The sequence below is a fragment of the Schistocerca cancellata genome, chromosome 5 (genome assembly GCF_023864275.1).
Source record: "Schistocerca cancellata isolate TAMUIC-IGC-003103 chromosome 5, iqSchCanc2.1, whole genome shotgun sequence".
Taxonomy (NCBI): Eukaryota; Metazoa; Arthropoda; class Insecta; order Orthoptera; family Acrididae; genus Schistocerca; species Schistocerca cancellata.
The window spans coordinates 12,387,807-12,408,564 of NC_064630.1; the positions used below are offsets into that span (position 1 = coordinate 12,387,807).

The following is a 20,758-nucleotide window of genomic DNA, read 5'->3' on the forward strand; positions in this document are numbered from 1 at the left end:
TATTTTACCCCTGCCACCTTCAGAATTTGAAAGAGAGTATTCCAGTTAACATTGTCAAAAGCTTTCTCTAAGTCTACAAATGCTAGAAACGTAGGTTTGCCTTTTCTTAATCTTTATTCTAAAATAAGTCGTAAGGTCAGTATTGCCTCACGTGTTCCAACATTTCTACGGAATCCAAACTGATCTTCCCCGAGGTCGGCTTCCACCAGTCTTTCCATTCGTCTGTAAAGAATTCGCGTTAGTATTTTGCAGCTGTGACTTATTAAACTGATAGTTCGGTAATTTTCACATCTGTCAACACCTGCTTTCTTTGGGATTGGAATTATTATATTCTTCTTGAAATCTGACGGTATTTCGCCTGTCTCATCCATTGTGCTCACCAGATGGTAGAGTTTTGTCATGACTGGCTCTCCCGAGGCCATCAGTAGTTCAAATGGAATGTTGTCTACTACCGGGGCCTTGTTTCGACTCAGGTCTTTCAGTGCTCTGTCAAACTCTTCACGCAGTATCTTATCTCCCATTTCGTCTTCATCTACATCCTCTTCCATTTCCATAATATTGTCCTCAAGTACATCGCCCTTGTATAAACCCTCTATATACTCCTTCCACCTTTCTGCCTTCCCTTCTTTGCTTATAACTGGGTTGCCATCTGAGCTCTTGATATTCATACAAGTGGTTCTCTTCTCTCCAAAGGTCTCTTTAATTTTCCTGTAGGCAGTATCTATCTTACCCCTAGTGAGACAAGCCTCTACATCCTTACATTTGTCCTCTAGCCATCCCTGCTTAGCCATTTTGCACTTCCTGTCGATATCATTTTTGAAACGTTTGTATTCCTTTTTGCCTGCTTCATTTACTGCATTTTTATATTTTCTCCTTTCATCAATTAAATTCAATATTTCTTCTGTTACCCATGGATTTCTATTAGCCCTCGTCTTTTTACCTACTTGATCCTCTGCTGCGTTCACTACTTCATCCCTCAGAGCTACCCATTCTTCTTCTACTGTATTTCTTTCCCCCATTCCTGTCAATTGTTCCCTTATGCTCTCCCTGAAACTCTCTACAACCTCTGGTTCTTTCAGTTTATCCAGGTCCCATCTCCTTAAATTCCCACCTTTTTGCAGTTTCTTCAGTTTCAATCTACAGTTCATAACCAATAGATTGTGGTCAGAATCCACATCTGCCCCAGGAAATGTCTTACAATTTAAAACCTGGTTCCTAAATCTCTGTCTTACCATTATATAATCTATATGATACCTTTTAGTATCTCCAGGATTCTTCCAGGTATACAACCTTCTTTTATGATTCTTGAACCAAGTGTTGGCTACGATTAAGTTATGCTATGTGCAAAATTCTACAAGGCAGCTTCCTCTTTCAATCCTTCCCCCCAATCCATATTCACCTACTATGTTTCCTTCTCTCCCTTATCCTACTGACGAATTCCAGTCACCCATGACTATTAAATTTTCGTCTCCTTTCACTACCTGAATAATTTCTTTTATCTCGTCATACATTTCATCTCTTTCTTCATCATCTGCAGAGGTAGTTGGCATATACACTTGTACTAGTGTAGTAGGCATGGGCTTTGTGTGTATCTTGGCCACAATAATGCGTTCACTATGCTGTTAGTAGTAGCTAACCCGCACTCCTATTTTTTTTATTCATTATTAAACCTACTCCTGCATTACCCCTATTTGATGTTGTTTTTATAACCCTGTAATCACCTGACCAAAAGTCTTGTTCCTCCTGCCACCGAACTTCACTAATTCCCACTATATCTAACTTTAACCTATCCATTTCCCTTTTTAAATTTTCTTACCTACCTGCCCGATTAAGGGATCTGACATTCCACGCTCCGATCCGTAGAACGCCAGTTTTCTTTCTCCTGATAACGACGTCCTCCTGAGTAGTCCCCGTCCGGAGATCCGAATGGGAGACTATTTTACCTCCGGAATATTTTACCCAAGAGGACGCCATCATCATTCAATCATACAGTAGAGCTGCATGTCCTCGGGAAAAATTACGGCTGTAGTTTCCCCTTGCTTTCAGCCGTTCGCAGTACCAGCACAGCAAGGCCGTTTTGGTTAATGTTACAAGGCCAGATCAGTCAATCATCCAAACTGTTGCCCCTGCAACTACTGAAAAGGCTGCTGCCCCTCTTCAGGAACCACATGTTTGTCTGGCCTCTCAACAGATACCCCTCCGTTGTGGTTGTACCTACGGTACGGCTATCTGTATCGCTGAGGCACGCTTGCCTTCCCACCAGCGGCAAGGTCCACGCTTCATGAGGGGGGGGGGGTATAAGATGAACACCAACAAAAGCAAAACGAGGATAATGGAATGTGGTAATTAAGTCGGGTGATGCTGAGGGAATTAGATTACGAAATGAGACACTTAAAGTAGTAAAGGAGTTTTGCTATTTGGGGAGCAAAATAACTGATGATGGTCGAAGTAGAGAAAAAATAAAATGTAGACTGGCAATGGCAAGGAAAGCGTTTCTGAAGAAAGAAACTTGTTAACATCGAGTATAGATTTAAGTGTTAGGAAGTCGTTTCTGAAAGTATTTCTATGGAGTGTAGCCATAAATGGAAGTGAAACATGGACGATAAATAGTTTGGACAAGAAGAGAATAGAAGCTTTCGAAGTGTGGTGCTACAGACGAATGCTGAAGATTAGATGGGTAGATCACATAACTAATGATGAAGTATTGAATAGTATTGGGGAGGAGTATGTGGCACAACTTGACAAAAAGAAGGACCGGTTAGTAGAACATGTTCTCAGGCATCAAGGGATCACAAATTTAGCATTGGAGGGCAGCGTGGAGGGTTAAAATCGTGGAGTGAGACCAAGAGATGAATACACTAAGCAGATTCAGAAATATGTGGGTTGCAGTAAGTACTGGGAAATGAAGCAGCTTGCACAGGATAGAGTAGCGTGGAGAGCTGCATCAAACCAGTCTCAGGACTGAAGACCACCACAAGAACAACACACGTTGAATAAAAGCTACCAAACTAATACTCTATTAGGACCATGCCAGTGCCATACGTTGATTAAACTTTCATTCCTATGCGAGCGTACGACAGGCATTCAATAAGGTAACGCATCACTTCTTTTTAAATGTTTTGTTTTATCTGGGATACCAATACTCATTTGGCTATGAACCACTATTTTCCAACACAATAATCGTTCAATGCGACGATCTTACGCCATGACACTGGGAGGGCCTGCATGCCCACTGGTCGACGACTGAGCCAACACCTTGCTACGGCAGTAACGTGCTCATGGTCCACGTACTACTTCCCGTGTGGTGCATCCTTCATTAGGCCACACAGATGGAAGTCGGAACATGCGAGATCCAGATTGTATGGCGGGTGAGGAAGAGCAGTCCAATGAAGTTTTCTGAGCTCCTCTCGGGTGAGCAGACTTGTCTGAGGCCTTGCGTTGTCATGGGGAAGGAGAAGTTCTTTCGTACTTTTGTGGCGTCGACCACGCTAAAATTATTTCTCCAAATTCCTGATGGAAGGACAGTTCACTTCAGAGACCATCGTCAGGCAATGAGGAAACAACTCTTACAGATTGAGATTTTCACTCTGCAGCGGAGTGTGCGCTGATATGAAACTTCCTGGCAGATTAAAACTGTGTGTCCGACCGAGACTCGAACTCGGGACCTTTGCCTTTCGCGGGCAAGTGCTCTACCAACTGAGCTACCGAAGCACGACTCACGCCCGGTACTCACAGCTTTACTTCTGCCAGTACCTCGTCTCCTACCTTCCAAACTTTACAGAAGCTCTCCTGCGAACCTTGCAGAACTAGCACTCCTGAAAGAAAGGATATTGCGGAGACATGGCTTAGCCACAGCCTGGGGAATGTTTCCAGAATGAGATTTTCACTCTGCAGCGGAGTGTGCGCTGATATGAAACTTCCTGGCAGATTAAAACTGTGTGTCCGACCGAGACTCGAACTCGGGACCTTTGCCCTTCGCGGGCAAGTGCTCTACCAACTGAGCTACCGAAGCACGACTCAGGCCCGGTACTCACAGCTTTACTTCTGCCAGTACCTCGTCTCCTACCTTACAAACTTTACAGAAGCTCTCCTCCGAACCTAGCAGAACTAGCACTCCTGAAAGAAAGGATATAGCGGAGACATGGCTTAGCCATGGAAGGTAGGAGACGAGGTACTGGCAGAAGTAAAGCTGTGAGTACCGAGCATGAGTCGTGCTTCGGTATTTCAGTTGGTAGAGCACTTGCCCGCGAAAGGCAAAGGTCCCGAGTTCGAGTCTCGGTCGGACACACAGTTTTAATCTGCCAGGAAGTTTCAACTCTTTCAGAGCCTCGGGAGTCCGTCGCCTTGTCTTTACCAGCTGAGGGTGCCCTTCGATCTTTTCCTTCTGAGGAGAGGTGGTGTGATGCTACTCGATGGAATAAGGTTTGGTTCGCCTCGTAATGGGCCAGCAGTTCGGCACAGGTGGTACTTCGTTGGTATTTACGATCTTTTCTTAGGCGGTGGCGAAGCCAGCACGCCCACACGTTTATGTACCTCAACTGGTGGACGAGTCTATTTGAGCAGCGACGTGATTATGATCCATCGATCACCTCAAATCAGAGTGTCAGCACGTTCCAGCATTGCAAGATTCACAGTTGTGTGTGGCCGATCACCACGGAGGAGATCGGACAGGTTTGCCCGGCTTGTTGTGATGCTGGAAGGCGCCGGGCCAAACGACTCACCGCGCTTTTGTTCACTGCTGGATCTCCCTACATATTCTGAAAGCGGCTGTGAATTCCGCGATGCTCTGGTTTTCCGCAAAAAGGAATCCAGTGAGAGCTCCCTGTTTGGACTCACCTCTGTTTCAGAAATGGTTCAAATGGCTCTGAGCACTATGGGACTTAACAGCCATGGTCATCAGTCCCCTAGAACTTAGAACTACTTAAACCTAACTAACCTAAGGACATCACACACATCGATGCCCGAGGCAGGATTCGAACCTGCGACCGTAGCAGTCGCGCGGTTCCGGAACCGCAAGACCACCGCGGCCGACTCTGTTTCAGACACCATTTGGAAGGCTACATATAAGTGCCGCCACCAATTGGAACTTCATAAAACTATAGCGGCTGAAGATGTGACAAAAAAAAAATTCCGCAATTTTCACCCCAAGCTGGCCAAGATTACATGAGTTGCATCACTTTTCGAGCGACTCTCGTATGTTCAGTACAGAGTAAACCTATTCCTACAGATGATAAGTGTTGTGGGCACTTGATGCCTGTTAGGTGTTTCTGACGTCAGTGGTGCTTCTCAGGTGAAAATTGTAACACACTATGCACAGGGACTTGGTTACGATACTTGCGTGCGCAACCTTCGGTGAACCGTGATTCGTATACATACTTAAAGGTGTAGTCCTCTTTGAAAATTTGAAATTGTCTTTTTTATGCTTGATACGTTCTGCGGGATGTCTACTTGGGTAGTGTTCACCCAAACTTCGCCAGAAACTCTGTTCTCAGGTTACAAGCCAATTTGGGAAAAAGTGTCTCCGAAAACTATTCACAGCGGTAAAGACATACTTGACAAGTAATTTCAGCGAAGGACTGACAGGCATTTTTAAAATTATGAACGTGCTTGAATTTGAGATCGGACCAGTCTGCTACAACTTCTGCACGAAAGCGAAGGTAAAGCGTATCGAGCGAACGGAGCAGCGGATGGCAAAGGGTGCCAAAGAGGCTCGCAGGACCTGTGCGACCACGAAGATCTGGAAGGACTGCTGTATGGTCCAGGAGTCGCTGACCAGCCGTGTGTTTCTTATGGATCCGTATTTTTCAAACTGCCAGGAAACATACCTTGAGAACGGTACATGAGATTTTTTGACTGGATTTTGCTGCTGCCATTCTGAACTGAATTCTCTATTAGTGTACGTAGCCGTTCTGCGATATCTTCAGACGTCTATTTTCGGTTCACGCTTCTGTCTCAATTTTGTGGGCAAGGAAAGTGACATTTGTTTCAACATGTTACAATTTTGTTAGAGCTTATATTTTTCAGTTATCTTGTGAATACTAACAGAAAGTATATTGAAAATGACTTACTCAAAATTATTTTGTTACGGACCAAATAGGAGAGAACTCCTACCGATAAATAACGTTCCAGCTGCAAGGGGGCCTTCTTCGTGGTGCAGCAGTTACATGGAGTGTCCGATGTGTATACAAAGATGAATTCTTAAAGACAAAGGCGTAGGGAATAAAACTATATCATCAGACTTAGAATTACATTTCAGCTGAAAATAAAATTACGAAATCACATATTTATCATGCGTTCCAAGAGATCTACCCCATAAGCTCGCGGACTGCCTTGTCACGCGACGCGACAGCAGCGCTCCTGTAACACGAAGCCAAAACTATAGGAACGTACGTGACGCAAATGTTTGTTGGATGACATACCGATCTAATGGCACCTCTCTGTTCACATCGGCGCATTTTGCGAACAGTCAACACCTTCCGTGCAACTGTCGCCCATTATCATGGTTTGTGATCGAGCAGTGACTAGCACAGATAAAAGCAGTAAGCAGTTAAGTGACGTGTAGCCCTTCGACGCAGAGTTATTTGCCCCCAGACTCCAAACTCAGATGAGCACGCCGGCCGCGGTGGTCTAGCGGTTCTGGCGCTGCAGTCCGGAACCGCGGGACTGCTACGGTCGCAGGTTCGAATCCTGCCTCGGGCATGGGTGTGTGTGATGTCCTTAGGTTAGTTAGGTTTAAGTAGTTCTAAGTTCTAGGGGACTTATGACCTAAGATGTTGAGTCCCATAGTGCTCAGAGCCATTTGAACCTTCAGATGAGCACATGGGGTGTAACTTCCCGCCCGCAATGGAAACGTGTTGTTCAAATCCAGTGGCGGCGAAATGGCATTGCGCATGCGCGGAGCAAGCAGTACCTTCACGTAATAGCGTCATAATTTCGAAATATGAAGTGCAGGGAGCGTCGGTGGAAATATCCGGAAATCAGTCCGGGCCGAGGTACCCTGCGAGTGTGTCACTGTGCCACCCAAATTTTTTTTTTTTTTTTCGCCGGCCACTTAGGCCTCTTAGAGGTTGTCAGGACCAGATCTTTAGCTTACGGCAAATAATGGAGAAGTGTTATGAGTGGAACAGGGAATTGTATCTATGCTTTATAGATCTAGAAAAGGCATATGACCGGGTTCCTAGGAGGAAGTTGTTGTCTGTTCTACAAGATTATGGAATAGGAGGCAAACTTTTGCAAGCAATTAAATGTCTTTACATGGATAGTCAGGCAGCAGTTAGAGTTGACGGTAAATTGAGTTCATGGTTCAGAGTAGTTTGAGGGGTAAGACAAGGTTGCAACCTGTCTCCAATGTTGTTCATATTATTTACGGATCATATGTTGAAAACATTAGACTGGCTGGGTGAGATTAAGATATGTGAACACAAAATAAGCAGTCTTGCATATGCGGATGACTTAGTTGTGATGGCAGATTCGATTGAAAGTTTGCAGAGTAATATTTCAGAGCTAGATCAGAAATGTAAGGACTATGGTATGAAGATTAGCATCTCCAAAACGAAAGTAATGTCAGTGGGAAAGAAATATAAACGGATTGAGTGCCAAATAGGAGGAACAAAGTTAGAACAGGTGGACGGTTTCAAATACTTAGGATGCATATTCTCACAGGATGGCAACATAGTGAAAGAACTGGAACCGAGGTGTAGCAAAGCTAATGCAGTGAGCGCTCAGCTACGATCTACCCTCTTCTGCAAGAAGGAAGTCAGTACCAAGACTAAGTTATCTGTGCACCGTTCAATCTTTCGACCAACTTTGTTGTATGGGAGCGAAAGCTGGGTGGATTCAGGTTACCTTATCAACAAGGTTGAGGTTACGGATATGAAAGTAGCTAGGATGATTGCAGGTACTAGTAGATGGGGACAATGGCAGGAGGGTGTCCACAATGAGGAAATCAAAGAAAAATTGGGAATGAACTCTATAGATGTAGCAGTCAGGGCGAACAGGCTTAGATGGTGGGGTCATGTTACACGCATGGGAGAAGCAAGGTTACCCAAGAGACTCATGGATTCAGCAGTAGAGGGTAGGAGGAGTCGGGGCAGACCGAGGAGAAGGTACCTGGATTCGGTTAAGAATGATTTTGAAGTAATAGGTATAACATCAGGAGAGGCACCAATTATAGCACTGAATAGGGGATCATGGAGGAACTGTATAAGGGGGTCTATGCTCCAGACTGAACGCTGAAAGGCATAATCAGTCTTAAATGATGATGATGATGATGGCCACACTAAAACCAAATTGCGGGCCGGATGCCCACCCGAGGCGTAGAGCTTGGGTCAGCTGGGACACAGTGGCTGCTCAGCAATGGTTCTCACTTCCGTCCGTGGCAGTCAGATCGGCGTGATCGTGTCTGTGGTCAGCCTACTGGAAGGTCACAGGTGGCAGTCACACTCGACACCTATACCTCTTCCGCTCATGGAATCAAGGTGTGAGGTGTTATTGGACATGACTAGAGAATTGATTTGGTAACTGATGAAAGGATGCTGAATGTTCGCCAGTGTGTTGCACAAATGTTATACCCTGTTGTCACGTATCTCGTGGACAGAATACCAAGGGACGACACATCACCCCACACCACACTGTAAACGCGTTGAGGAATGTGTGGATCCTTGATTGGCTTATCGAGCCCCTCATTGAGATGCCACAGGGTCACGTATATTTCCTCACAAGCCTCCAGTCAGCAAAATCCTTGTACTTACTCTGCAAGTGTTTCAAGCACGGTCAGAAACTTCTCAAAGAATTCAAGAGTGCTTTTATGCAGCTGGAAGTTTACATCTACATCAAGATCTACGTATATACGGGCCACCGAACGATGTCTGGCAGAGGGTACCCTGAACCACTGAAACGTCCGCTTAGAACAATTATACACGACTGTGCTTAAACTGACACAATATTTTTAGCGCAACGCAATCTGACTTTCAAAACTCCCTACAAAAGAACGGCCCTGACTAACATTAATCTATACCTTTCACAAATCACTTACCTCACCAAAAACCTCCGTTACTCGAACTACTGCAATACAGCGAGCGCCACTACTGCCAGCTAAATAAAAGATTCAAACTACTGAAGGCACTAACTACTGATAGGCATAGTTAGCAAATGAAAGATTTTAATAGAGAACAAACAATGTATTTACCTTAATAGTGTTGAAAAAGCATAATATACATAGCAGTTCATAATATCCATTCTGTACTCAAAAATCCGCCATCTCATTTCCCACATCCACCACTGCTGGCGGCTCACCTCCAACTGCGCAACGCTACGCGCTGTTCACATCCAGCTGCCGCTGCCCAACACTACAATGGCAGACAACAATGCAAACTAGCCCCAGACTGCACACAGCACAGCCAGTGATTTTCATATAGAGCGCTACGTGGCGTTACCAATATAAGAAAACGTAAACAGCCTACTTACACCACTACTAGTCATTTCCCTTCCTGTTGCATTTGCAAATAGAGTTAGGGAAAAACGACTAGTACAGGCCTCTGTACGAACCCTAATTTCGACATAAAACTTTTATGTCGACAGACTCTGGCCGCGGAAGCCTACGCAATTTGTAAGTAGGCTGTTTAGGTTCTTATATTGGTAACGCCACCGCCACGTAGCGCTCTGTACGAAAATCACTCGCTTTGCTGTGTGCAGTCTGTGGCTGGTTTTCATTGTTTGCAATTGTAGTGTTGGGCAGTTAGTTGGCTGTTAACAGCGCGTAGCGTTGCGCAGTTGGAGGTGAGCCGACAGCAGTGGTGGATGTGGGGAGAGAGATGGCGGAGTTTTGAAAGCGGATGATCTGGACGTGTGTCCATCAGAGACGGTAAATTTCTAAGACTGGATGTCATGAACTGCTATATATATTATGACTTTTGAACACTATAGTTTGTTCTTTATCAAAATCTTTCATTTGCTAACTATGCCTATCAGTAGTTAGTGACTTCAGTAGTTACAATCTTTTATTTAGCTGGCAGTAGTGGCGCTCGCAGTATTGCAGTAGTTCAATTAACGAAGATTTTTGTGAGGTAAGTGATTTGTGAAAGATGTAGGTTAATGTTAGTCAGGGCCATTCTTTTGTAGTGATTTTTGAAAGTCAGATTGCGTTGCGCTAAAAATATTGTGTGTCAGTTTAGTGTTGATCAGAATAGGTAAACAGCGAAATGTCTGAGTACGTTTGAAACGTCCCCTTTGAAAAATTGTACACGACTGTGCTTAAACTGACACACAATATTTTTTAGCGCAACGCAATCTGACTTTCAGAAATCCCTACAAAGGAATGGCCCTCACTAACATTAACCTGTACCTTTCACAAATCACTTACCTCACCAAAAATCTTCGTTACTCGAACTACTGCAATACAGCGAGTGCCACTACTGCCAGCTAAATAAAAGATTCAAACTACTGAAGGCACTAACTACTGATAGGCATAGTTAGCAAATGAAAGATTTTAAAAGGGGACGTTTCACGTTCAGTTCTGGTCAGCTATTTGGAAATCAAATAACGTAAGGGGTTTATCAGCACAGTAATTCATTATTATTTCTAAGGGGACGTTTCAAATTATATGAGCCCTAATTTCTCTGAATTTATTTTTGTAGTCCTTACGCGAAATCTACGTTGGCAGCAGTAGACTCGTTCTTACAACCAGCCTCAAGCGCCGGTTCTCTAAATTTCCTCAGTAGTGCTTCACGAATGGAATGTCGCCGTCTCTCCAGGGATTCCCATTCGAGCTCACGGTGGATTTCCATAGTATTTGAGTGCTGATCGGACACTCGAGAAGACTCAACAACGGGTCGCGCTAGTGCTCTATACGCTTGTCCCCTTTACTGATCAGCTACGCTTTTCCAGCATCTGACTTTCCCACTACCAACTTTACGTGTTCTATCCATTTCATACTGCTTTACCTTGTTGCGCTTAGAAATTTAATCGATTTGATTGTGTCAAGTATCACGCTGCTTATGTTCTATCGGAACGTTACAGCACTGTTTCACCTACTCAACCACATTAATGAATATTTTTCTACATTTACAGCTACCTGCCATTCGACACATCAGCTAGAAATTTTGCTTACGACGCCTTTCGTCCACCTGCTGTCACTTAACGACTCCTTCCCCCACACCACAGCATCAGAGCAAACATCCGCTACTCACTCTGTGTGTCAGATAATGAAGTCCCATACTCCTTAACAGAGCGTAGGGGAAAAATACGGGAGACCCGCACCGCCGTACTAGCCAAGGTCCTAGTGCCTTCCTTCGACCGTAATGGGGATGGATGATGATGAATACGACGCAACAATACCCAGTCATCTCGATGCATGTAAAAATCGCTGACCCAGCCGGGAATCGAACCCAGGACCCCGTGCTCGGGAAGTGAGAACGCTACCGCGAGGCCACGAGCTGTCCGTCAGATAGTTAACGTATATTTCATTATATACAAAGAATAACAGGTGTTCTATAAAAATCCCCTGGGCGCTCCTGACAATACCACTGTTTCAGATGAACACCCACCGTAAAGATCTACGCACTGAGTTCAGTTACTTAAGATGTCTTCGAGATGAGTATCTGAGAGCCTAATCCATACGTTCTGACCATCGTCAACTGTCTTCAGTGGGGCTCCGTGTCAAATGCTTCCCGGAATTCCCCTATCTTCATCTGCTCATAACACAGTACTAAAAATGAGAGCCCATAATAAAACTCAAGATGATAGAAACAGCCCAGTTGTGTTACTGTGAAATTAAAAACTTTCCCACCTCCGCTGCCCTTCACTTATCACCAGCCAATCAGAGCAAGGTATTACAAACTAAAGTTCAATCAAAAAATTCGGTCAAAAGAGAGGAACTGTGTTAGAGGGATGCTAAAAACCCTGTCGTGCCACCTCTTCTCCTGTTTTCCCCAGCCAATCAAACTGAAGTATTACAAAGGTGCCTAAAAATTGTGTCAAGTTACATTTTTTCCGAAAGATAATTGTGTACCCACTGTACTTTTCAATCAATATTGTGAAATTCACACACGCACTTCTTCAATACAACATTACAGTACTTCGGTATATTCTCAACACATAACTGATTCAGTATACCCTTGGTATCACATTCAGATCGAACAGCTAATTCGGTAAATGCACCATCACCGCATTTAAATTCAGAATTAAACGGAATATCACTAGAGGTCATAGCATAACACACAAGCTTGCGTTCATGTTGATACTGGGTAAATCTACATGTACGACGACGACTGCATCAAAATTATGCATAAAAACTGTGTCAAGTTCCAGAATTTGTGTGCACATACATACATTCAGGTTTTGTATTAAAATATGAAGGTCTTTTACATAAACATTGTCTACTAGTACATACCTCTGGCGTAATATTAAAATGACTCGACTGTCAAAGACATGCATTACGTACGAAAAATGGGGCACTGATTTGTGTATATGCACACGTATCTCTGTGTTTCATGTTAAAGGGGAGAGAGAGGGAGAGAGAGAAAGAGACGCTTGCTGAATTTATGTTGCGTAGGCTGAACGTAAACAAACTAGAGAGAAAGTATTATAAATACACACTTTCCAAGATCGTCAACCAAAGATGCCAGTAAATACTGATCTTTGAATGTTTAATAATTACCACGGTGCATTATTTAAGCACACAAATGCACTCTACGAAGAACGTCGGAGGTTACAATAACTCTACCTTAGAGGAGAGTGACACTACTGTGTGCAGCGTAATCGGCTGGAGAGATTTAGTGGGAGGTAGTAGATGAGAGTGGAGGAGGTCTTATGGAGGCGTCACCGATAAGGCTGATTACTTCACTGCCGGCCGCTGTGGCCGATCGGATCTAGGTCCTTCAGTCCGGAACCGCGTTGTTGCTACGGTCGCAGGTTCGAATCCTGCCTCGGGCATGAATGTGTGTGACGTCTTTAGGTTTAAGTACTTCGAAGTCTAGGGACTGATGACCTCCGCTGTTAAGTTCCATAGTGGTTGGAGCCATTTGAACCATTTGATGACTTCACTGACAGGAGTTATAACATCATGATTTGTAATGTTGCTTAAAATTCGTCTTGATTGCAAATTTTTTTTTATTATTCATATGACCGGTTTCGGTTCATTCAGAACCATCTTCAGATCTGTAAAAATAATTATACTAATTTACCATTTCACGGAAGCAAATGTTTTTCATCCTATCTAATCAACATCAAATGTACCAGAACGTACCTGATATTTCAGTTACAGGAGTAACCTGTCCAAATCCAGCAACTTTCACATGCTACGTCACATAAAATTGGTTGGCAGAGTGCACGTCATTTATATTGATTATAGCACTATTACCGACAGGTGGCGTCTGGTACATTTGTTACATTGCATTTGTACATACTGTATTCAGTAGATGTTTTTTATATTTAAAAATATTTGGCTAAAATATGTAGATGTCAAAGTTAAAATCTGTACTTGTCAGGAATTAACAAACAGTAAAATTATCATTTTTATACGATCTAAAAACATAGGGCGATTTATATATCTATGGTGCTGGTGTGAACTTGTTTTCCTCTACGGGGCCCTCCTGTGCGGCCCTCTTGCCCGCGGCGATGGACATCAGACGACTGAGCGCACCGCGGCACAACACCAAAATGGCGGGAACCACGGAAGCAGACCGTAGAGGAAAACAAGTTCACACCAGCACCATAAATCGCCCTACGCTTTTTAGATCGTATAAAAATGATAATTTTACTGTTTTTTAATCCTGACAAGTACAGATTTTAACTTTGACATCTACATATTTTTGCCAAATATTTTTAATATAAAAATATCTACTGAATACAGTATGTACAAATGGAAAGTAACAAATGTACCAGACGCCACCTGTCGGTAATAGTGTTATAATTAATATAAATGACGTGCACTCTGCCAACCAATTTTATGTGACGTAGCATGTGAAAGTTGCTGGATTTGGACGGGTTACTCCTGTAACTGAAATATCAGGTACGTTCTGGTACATTTGATGTTGATTAGATAGGATGAAAAACATTTGCTTCCGTGAAATGGTAAATTAGTATAAATATTTTTACAGATCTGAAGATGGTTCTGAATGAACCGAAACCGGTCATATGAATAATAAAAAAAATAAAAAAATTTTGCAATCAAGACGGATTTTATGCAACATTATAAAATCACTGATTGCTGTTATCCCATAAGACATTATGTCTGTTTTTGGAAAATCATAATTTGTGACTGAAACGCAGGGTCGGGCTTGCAACGTTATGAGTAGGGCACTGACCCGGGTCACAATGTCACAAAATGGTAGTGCCTACAGTGTTAGCCAGAACGTTATGACCAGCCGCCTACTGTCTACATAAACCCGTCCAGACGATAGCAACTTCACCTGCTAGTCAGACACAAGCACGGTGTATGTTATATCGGTGAGTGCGCTGTCCATGTGTAAAATGGGGAAGACGCGCGATCTGTCTCGAGTTTGACTCAGGGCAGGCTGGGATGGCCCAGCGGCTCGGCACGAGCATTCCTGGAACTGCACGACTTGTGCGGTTGGGCGTGCACCTCATTATATATGTCGGAGTCGTGGACTGGGCAGACTAGTAAAACAGGACAGGCGGCGAACTGTGGCGGAACTAAAAACAAAAAATGGTTCAAATGGCTCTGAGCACTATGGGACTTTACGTCTGAGGTCATGAGTCCCCCAGAACTTAGAACTACTTAAACCTAACTAACCTAAGGACATCACACACATCCCTGCCCAAGGCAGGATTCGAACCTGCGACGGTAGCAGCTGCGCGGTTCCAGACTGTAGCGCCTAGAACCGCTCTGCCACTCCGGCTGGCGGCAGAGTACAGGTGTGTCTGAACACACAGTGCACCGAACACTCCTAACGATGGGCCTCCGCAGCCGACGAACCATGCATGTGCCTACGTCATCACCATGACATCAGCAGCTACGACTGAAAATGGCACGTGACCATCGGCACTGGATGTTCTACATCTACATCTATATTTATACTCCGCAAGCCACCCAACGGTGTGTGGCGGAGGGCACTTTACGTGCCACTGTCATTACCTCCCTTTCCTGTTCCAGTCGCGTATGGTTCGCGGGAAGAACGACTGTCTGAAAGCCTCCGTGCGCGATCTAATCTCTCTAATTTTACATTCGTGATCTCCTCGGGAGGTATAAGTAGGGGGAAGCAATATATTCGATACCTCATCCAGAAACGCACCCTCTCGAAACCTGACGAGCAAGCTACACCGCGATGCAGAGTGCCTCTGTTGCAGAGTCTGCCACTTGAGTTTGTTAAACATCTCCGCAACGCTATCACGGTTACCAAATAACCCTGTGACGAAACGCGCCGCTCTTCTTTGTATCTTCTCTATCTCCTCCGTCAACCCGATCTGGTACGGATCCCACACTGATGAGCAATACTCAAGTATAGGTCGAACGAGTGTTTTGTAAGCCAGTGCAGTGGCAGAGCGTTACATGGTGTGATGAATCCGGATACCTTCTTCATCATGCCCATGAGATGACGCCAATCCATCGTCTTCCAGGAGAACAGATCCTTGGCACCCGTGCGATGGAGACAAGCTGACGGCGGCTCCGTTATGCTCTGGGGAAGATTCACCTGGGCATCCGGGAGTCCAGTGGAGCCCGTGCGAGGTACCATGACGGCCAAGGAATATCGTACACTGGTTGCAGGTCACCTAACCCGTTCATGACGGTCACTTTTCCTGACGACAGTGGCACTTTTCAACAAGGAAATGCGCCATGTTAGAATGCCAGGAGTGTGATGGAGTTGTTCGAGGAACACAGTGGCGAGTTTCAGTCGATGTGCTGGCTTCCAAACTCGTCGGATGTGAACCCATCTTGGATATGATTGAACGTGGCGTCAGACTTCACAGCCCCCCTCCCCATAATTTACGGGAATTTGGTGACTCGTGAGACTAGATGTGGCGCCAACTACCTCCAGCAACCTACCAACGCCTCACTACTTCCATGCCACAAAGTGTCTCAAATTACCCGTGCCACAGGCGGACATACCGGTTAATAGGTTGTTGTTGTGGTCTTCAGTCCTGACACTGGCTTGATGCAGCTCTCCATGCTACTCTATCCTGTGCAAGCCTCTTCCAGTACCTACTGCAACCTACATCCTTCTCAATCTGCTTAGTGTATTCATCTCTTGGTCTCACTCCACGATTTTTACTCTCCACGCTGCCCTCCAATGCTAAATTTGTGATCCCTTGATGCCTCAGAACATGTCCTACCAAACGGTCCCTTCTTCTAGTCAAGTTGTGCCACAGAGTCCTCTTCTCCCCAATCCTATTCAATATCTCCTCATTAGTTATGTGATCTACCCATCTAATCTTCAGCATTCTTCTGTAGCACCACACTTCGAAAGCTTCTATTCTCTTCTTGTCCAAACTATTTATCGTCCATGTTTCACTTCCATACATGGCTACAATCCATACAAATGCTTTCAGAAACGACTTCCTGACACATCTATACTCGATGTTAAATTTCTCTCCTTCAGAAACGCTTTCCTTGCCATTGCCAGTCTACATTTTATACCCTCTCTTCTTCGACCATCATCAGTTGTTTTGCTCCCCAAATAGCAAAACTACTTTACTACTTTAAGTGTCTCATTTCCTAATCTAATTCTCGCAGCATCAACCGACTTAATGCGACTGCGTTCCATTATCCTTGTTTTGTTTTTGGTACATTCTCTTTTCAAGGCACTATCCACTTCGCCCAACTGCTCTTACAAGTTCTTGGCTGTCTCTGAGAGAATTACAATGTCATCGGCGAACCGCAAAGTTTTTATTTCTTCTCCATGGATTTTAATACCTACTCCGAATTATACTTTTGTTCCCTTCACTGCTTGCTCAATATACAGATTAAATAACATCGGATATCGGCTACAACCCTGTCTCACTCCCTTCCCAACCACTGCTTCCCTTTCATGTCCCTCGACTCTTATAACTGCCATCTCGTTTCTGTACAAACTGTAGATAGCCTTTCGCTCCCTGTATTTTACCCATACCACGTTTAGAATTGGGAAGAGAGAATTTCAGTCAACATTGTCAAAGGCTTTCTCTAAGTCTACAAATGCTAGAAATGTAGGTTTGCCTTTCCTTAATCTTTCTTCTAAGATAAGTCGTAAGGTCAGTATTGGCACACGTGTTACAATATTTCTACGGAATCCAAACTGATCTTCCCCGATGTAGGCTTCTACCAATTTTTCCATTCGTCTGTAAGGAATTCGTGTTAGTATTTTGCAGCTGTGACTTATGAAACTGATAGTTCGGTAATTTTCACATCTGTCAACACCTGCTTTCTTTGGGTTTGGAATTATTACATTCTTTTTGAAGTCTGAGGGTATTTTTCCTGTTTCATACGTCTTGCTCACCAGATGGTAGAGTTTTGTCAGGACTGGCTCTCACAAGGCCGTTACTAGTTCCAAAGGAATGTTGTCTACTCCGGGGGCCTTGTTTCGACTCAGGTCTTTCAGTGCTCTGTCAAACTCTTCACGCAGTATCGTATCTCCCATTTCATCTTCATCTACATTCTCTCCCATTTCTATAATATTGTCCTCAAGTACATCGCCCTTGTATAGACCCTTTATATACTCCTTCCACCTTTCTGCTTTCCCTTCTTTGCTTAGAAATGGGTTTCCATTTTAGCTCTTCATATTCATACAAGTGGTTCTCTTTTCTCCAAAGGTCTCTTTAATTTTCCTGTAGGCAGTATCTATCTTACCCCTAGTAAGATAAGCCTCTACATCCTTACATTTGTCCTCTAGCCATCCCTGCTTAGCCATTTTGTCGATCTCATTTTTGAGACGTTTGTATTCCTTTATGCCTGCTTCCTTTACTGAATTTCTATATTTTCTCCTTTCATCAATTAAATTCAATATTTCTTGTGTTACCCAAGGATTTCCCCTAGCCCTCGTCTTTTTACCTACTTGATCCTCTGTTGCCTTCACTACTTCATCCCTCAGAGCTACCCATTCTTCTTTTACTGTACTTCTTTCCCGCACTGCTGTCAACTGTTCCCTTATGCTCTCCCTGAAACACTGTACAACCTCTGGTTCTTTCAGTTTATCCAGGTCCCATCTCCTTAAATTCCCATCTTTTTGCAGCTTCTTCAATTTTAATCTGTAGTTCATAACCAAAAGATTGTGGTCAGAGTCCACATCAGCCCCTGGAAATGTCTTACAATTTAAAACCTAGTTCCTAAATCTCTGTCTTACCATTATATAATCTATCTGATACCTTTTAGTATCTCCAGGGTCCTTCCATGTATACAACCTTCTTTCATGATTCTTGAACCAAGTGTTAGCTATGATTGAGTTATGCTCTGTGCAAAACTCTACCCGGTGGCTTCCTGTTTCATTTCTTAGCCCCAATCGATATTAACCTACTACGTTTCCTTCTCTCCCTTTTCCTACACTCGAATTCCAGTCACCCATGACTATTAAATTTTCGTCTCCCTTCATTATCTGAATAATTTCTTTTATCTCATCATACATTTCAACAATTTCTTCAACATCTGCAGAACTAGTTGGCATATAAACTTGTACTACTGTAGTAGGCGTGGGCTTCGTGTCTATCTTGGCCACAATAATGCGTTCACTATGCTGTTTGTAGTAGCTTACCCGCACTCCTATTTTTTTATTCATTATTAAACCTACTCCTGCATTATCTCTATTTGATTTTATATTTATAACCCTGTATTCACCTGACCAAAAGTCTTGTTCCTCCTGCCACCGAACGTCACTAATTCCCACTATATCTAACTTTAACCTATCCCTTTTTAAATTTTCTAACCTACCTGCTCGATTAAGGGATGTGACATTCCAAGCTCCGATTCGTAGAACGCCAGTTTTCTTTCTTCTGATAAAACGTCCTCTTGAGTAGTCCCGCCCAGAGATCCGAATAGGGGACTTTTTTTACCTCCGGAATATTTTATCCAAGAGGACGCCATCATCATTTAACCATACAGTAAAGCTGCATGCCCTCCGGAAAAATTACGGCTGTAGTTTCCCATTGCTTTCATCCGTTCGCAGTACCAGCACAGCAAGGCTGTTTTGGTTATTGTTACAAGGCCAGATCAGTCAATCATCCAGACTGTTGCCCCTGCAACTACTGAAAAGTCTGGCTGTTAGGTAGGTGGTCATATTGTTCTGACTGATGAAGTGTAAACAAAGGGCGTTAGGGTCGCTATCGATATACTGGTGTCTTGTATAGCTGATCAGCACAGTTGAGACATAGGCAGTGCCAGGTGACTCGTCACTATCCGTCTGCAGTTAGAAATGATGTCATCTGGACCTGGGTGAGGACTAGTATTACTGACAATTTATCAGAAACATGTTAATAGGCTCTCGGAATCGTTAACATAGCGAGTTGTTCTTACAATGTTGACAGAGTAATGAGTTCGTCAGACTGTTTTTTGTGCTGGACCACAAGTTTGATTTCTTTCTTGTGCCACAATTATCCGCCTCCGTAGCTGAGTGTTCAGCGCGGCAGAATGCCATGCAAGAGGCCTAGGTTCGATTTCCAGCTGGGTCGCAGATTTTCTCCACTTGGGGACTGGTTATTGTGCCGTCTTCGTCATACCTTCATCCCCATCGGGACGCGGATCACCTAAGTGGTACCAACTAAAAAGATTCTCATCCGGCGTCCAGTCTACCCGACGCGAGGGCTTAACAATTCGCACATTTCTTTTCATCATAATTTAAGCCATTTGTAGTAACTGTTACATTAAGACGCAAACTAGCTACTCGCGATACTCCAAGTCAATATTACTTTGAGAGCTAAAGTTATTCACCTCTGAGGCTTGGGTATTGAGGTTCCAAAGCAAAAACACGAGCTTGTGAAAAAAAAAAAAACATTGTGACTTCCAAACAGACGTAGGTAGCGTGCCAGGCAAGAAATTGTTTTCTCTACTAACAGGTGCCTCCTTCAGGCCGGAATGCAAAGAAGGCTCTGTTAATGCGTGAGATGCTCACCGTCTTCGTTGACAGGGTTCGGTATGAGGATCTCGGTCCAGTTGGCCGCGGTGCCGCCCTGGCTGGAGGGGAACGTGGTAACTGCGGTGACGCGGTGGCCGCGCCGCTCCAGCGCCCTCAGGTACGTCTCCGCCAGCAGCCACTGGCTGCGCCCCGGCGACTGGAACAGCCCCAGCACCTCGGCAGCCTCCAGGCCCGGCAGCAGCGGCGCTGACGTCACCAACAGCAGCAGCAGGACAGCCCTGACCTGTAACAGCGGTAGGTAGGACTGCACATGTAGTAAACGCAGCTACCGAACCAGGTGACCCACATGGAGCGAAACTCGGAAAATACGTACTAAATCAGTTTTATGTGCTAAGCCAAAGATCCACTGTGTCATGTATCACTGTCTATTTAGCATCGTCGAAGTATTGTTATCACTCAGTTTGAAAAATAACTGAGGCTGTATAGACACATGAATAGCATCTCCCTTGTTCTGTCCACCTCCATGCAGCGGGCCGATGTGGCCGAGCGGTTCTAGGCGCTTCAGTGCGGAACCGCGCTGCTGCTACGGTTACAGGTTCGAATCCTGCCTCGCGCATGGGTGTGTGTGTGATGTCCTTAGGTTATTTAGGTTTAAGTAGATTTAAGTCCAGGGAACTGATGACCTCAGGTGTTAAGTCCCATAGCGCTCAGAGCCATTTGAACCATTTGAACCTACATGTAAGGACGCATCCTCTTGTTGG

General features: G+C 44.3%; 1 protein-coding gene across 1 annotated transcript in view; it reads right to left on the minus strand.

The window, feature by feature from the left end:
- Positions 1-20,274, minus strand: part of LOC126187747 (UDP-glycosyltransferase UGT5-like) — a 73,437-nt gene extending 53,163 nt beyond the window's left edge. Inside the window, exon 1 of the mRNA XM_049928999.1 lies at positions 20,034-20,274. The gene's annotated coding sequence lies outside the window, so the exon portion shown is untranslated. The remainder of the gene's footprint in view (positions 1-20,033) is intronic.
- Positions 20,275-20,758: the final 484 nt, after the last annotated feature.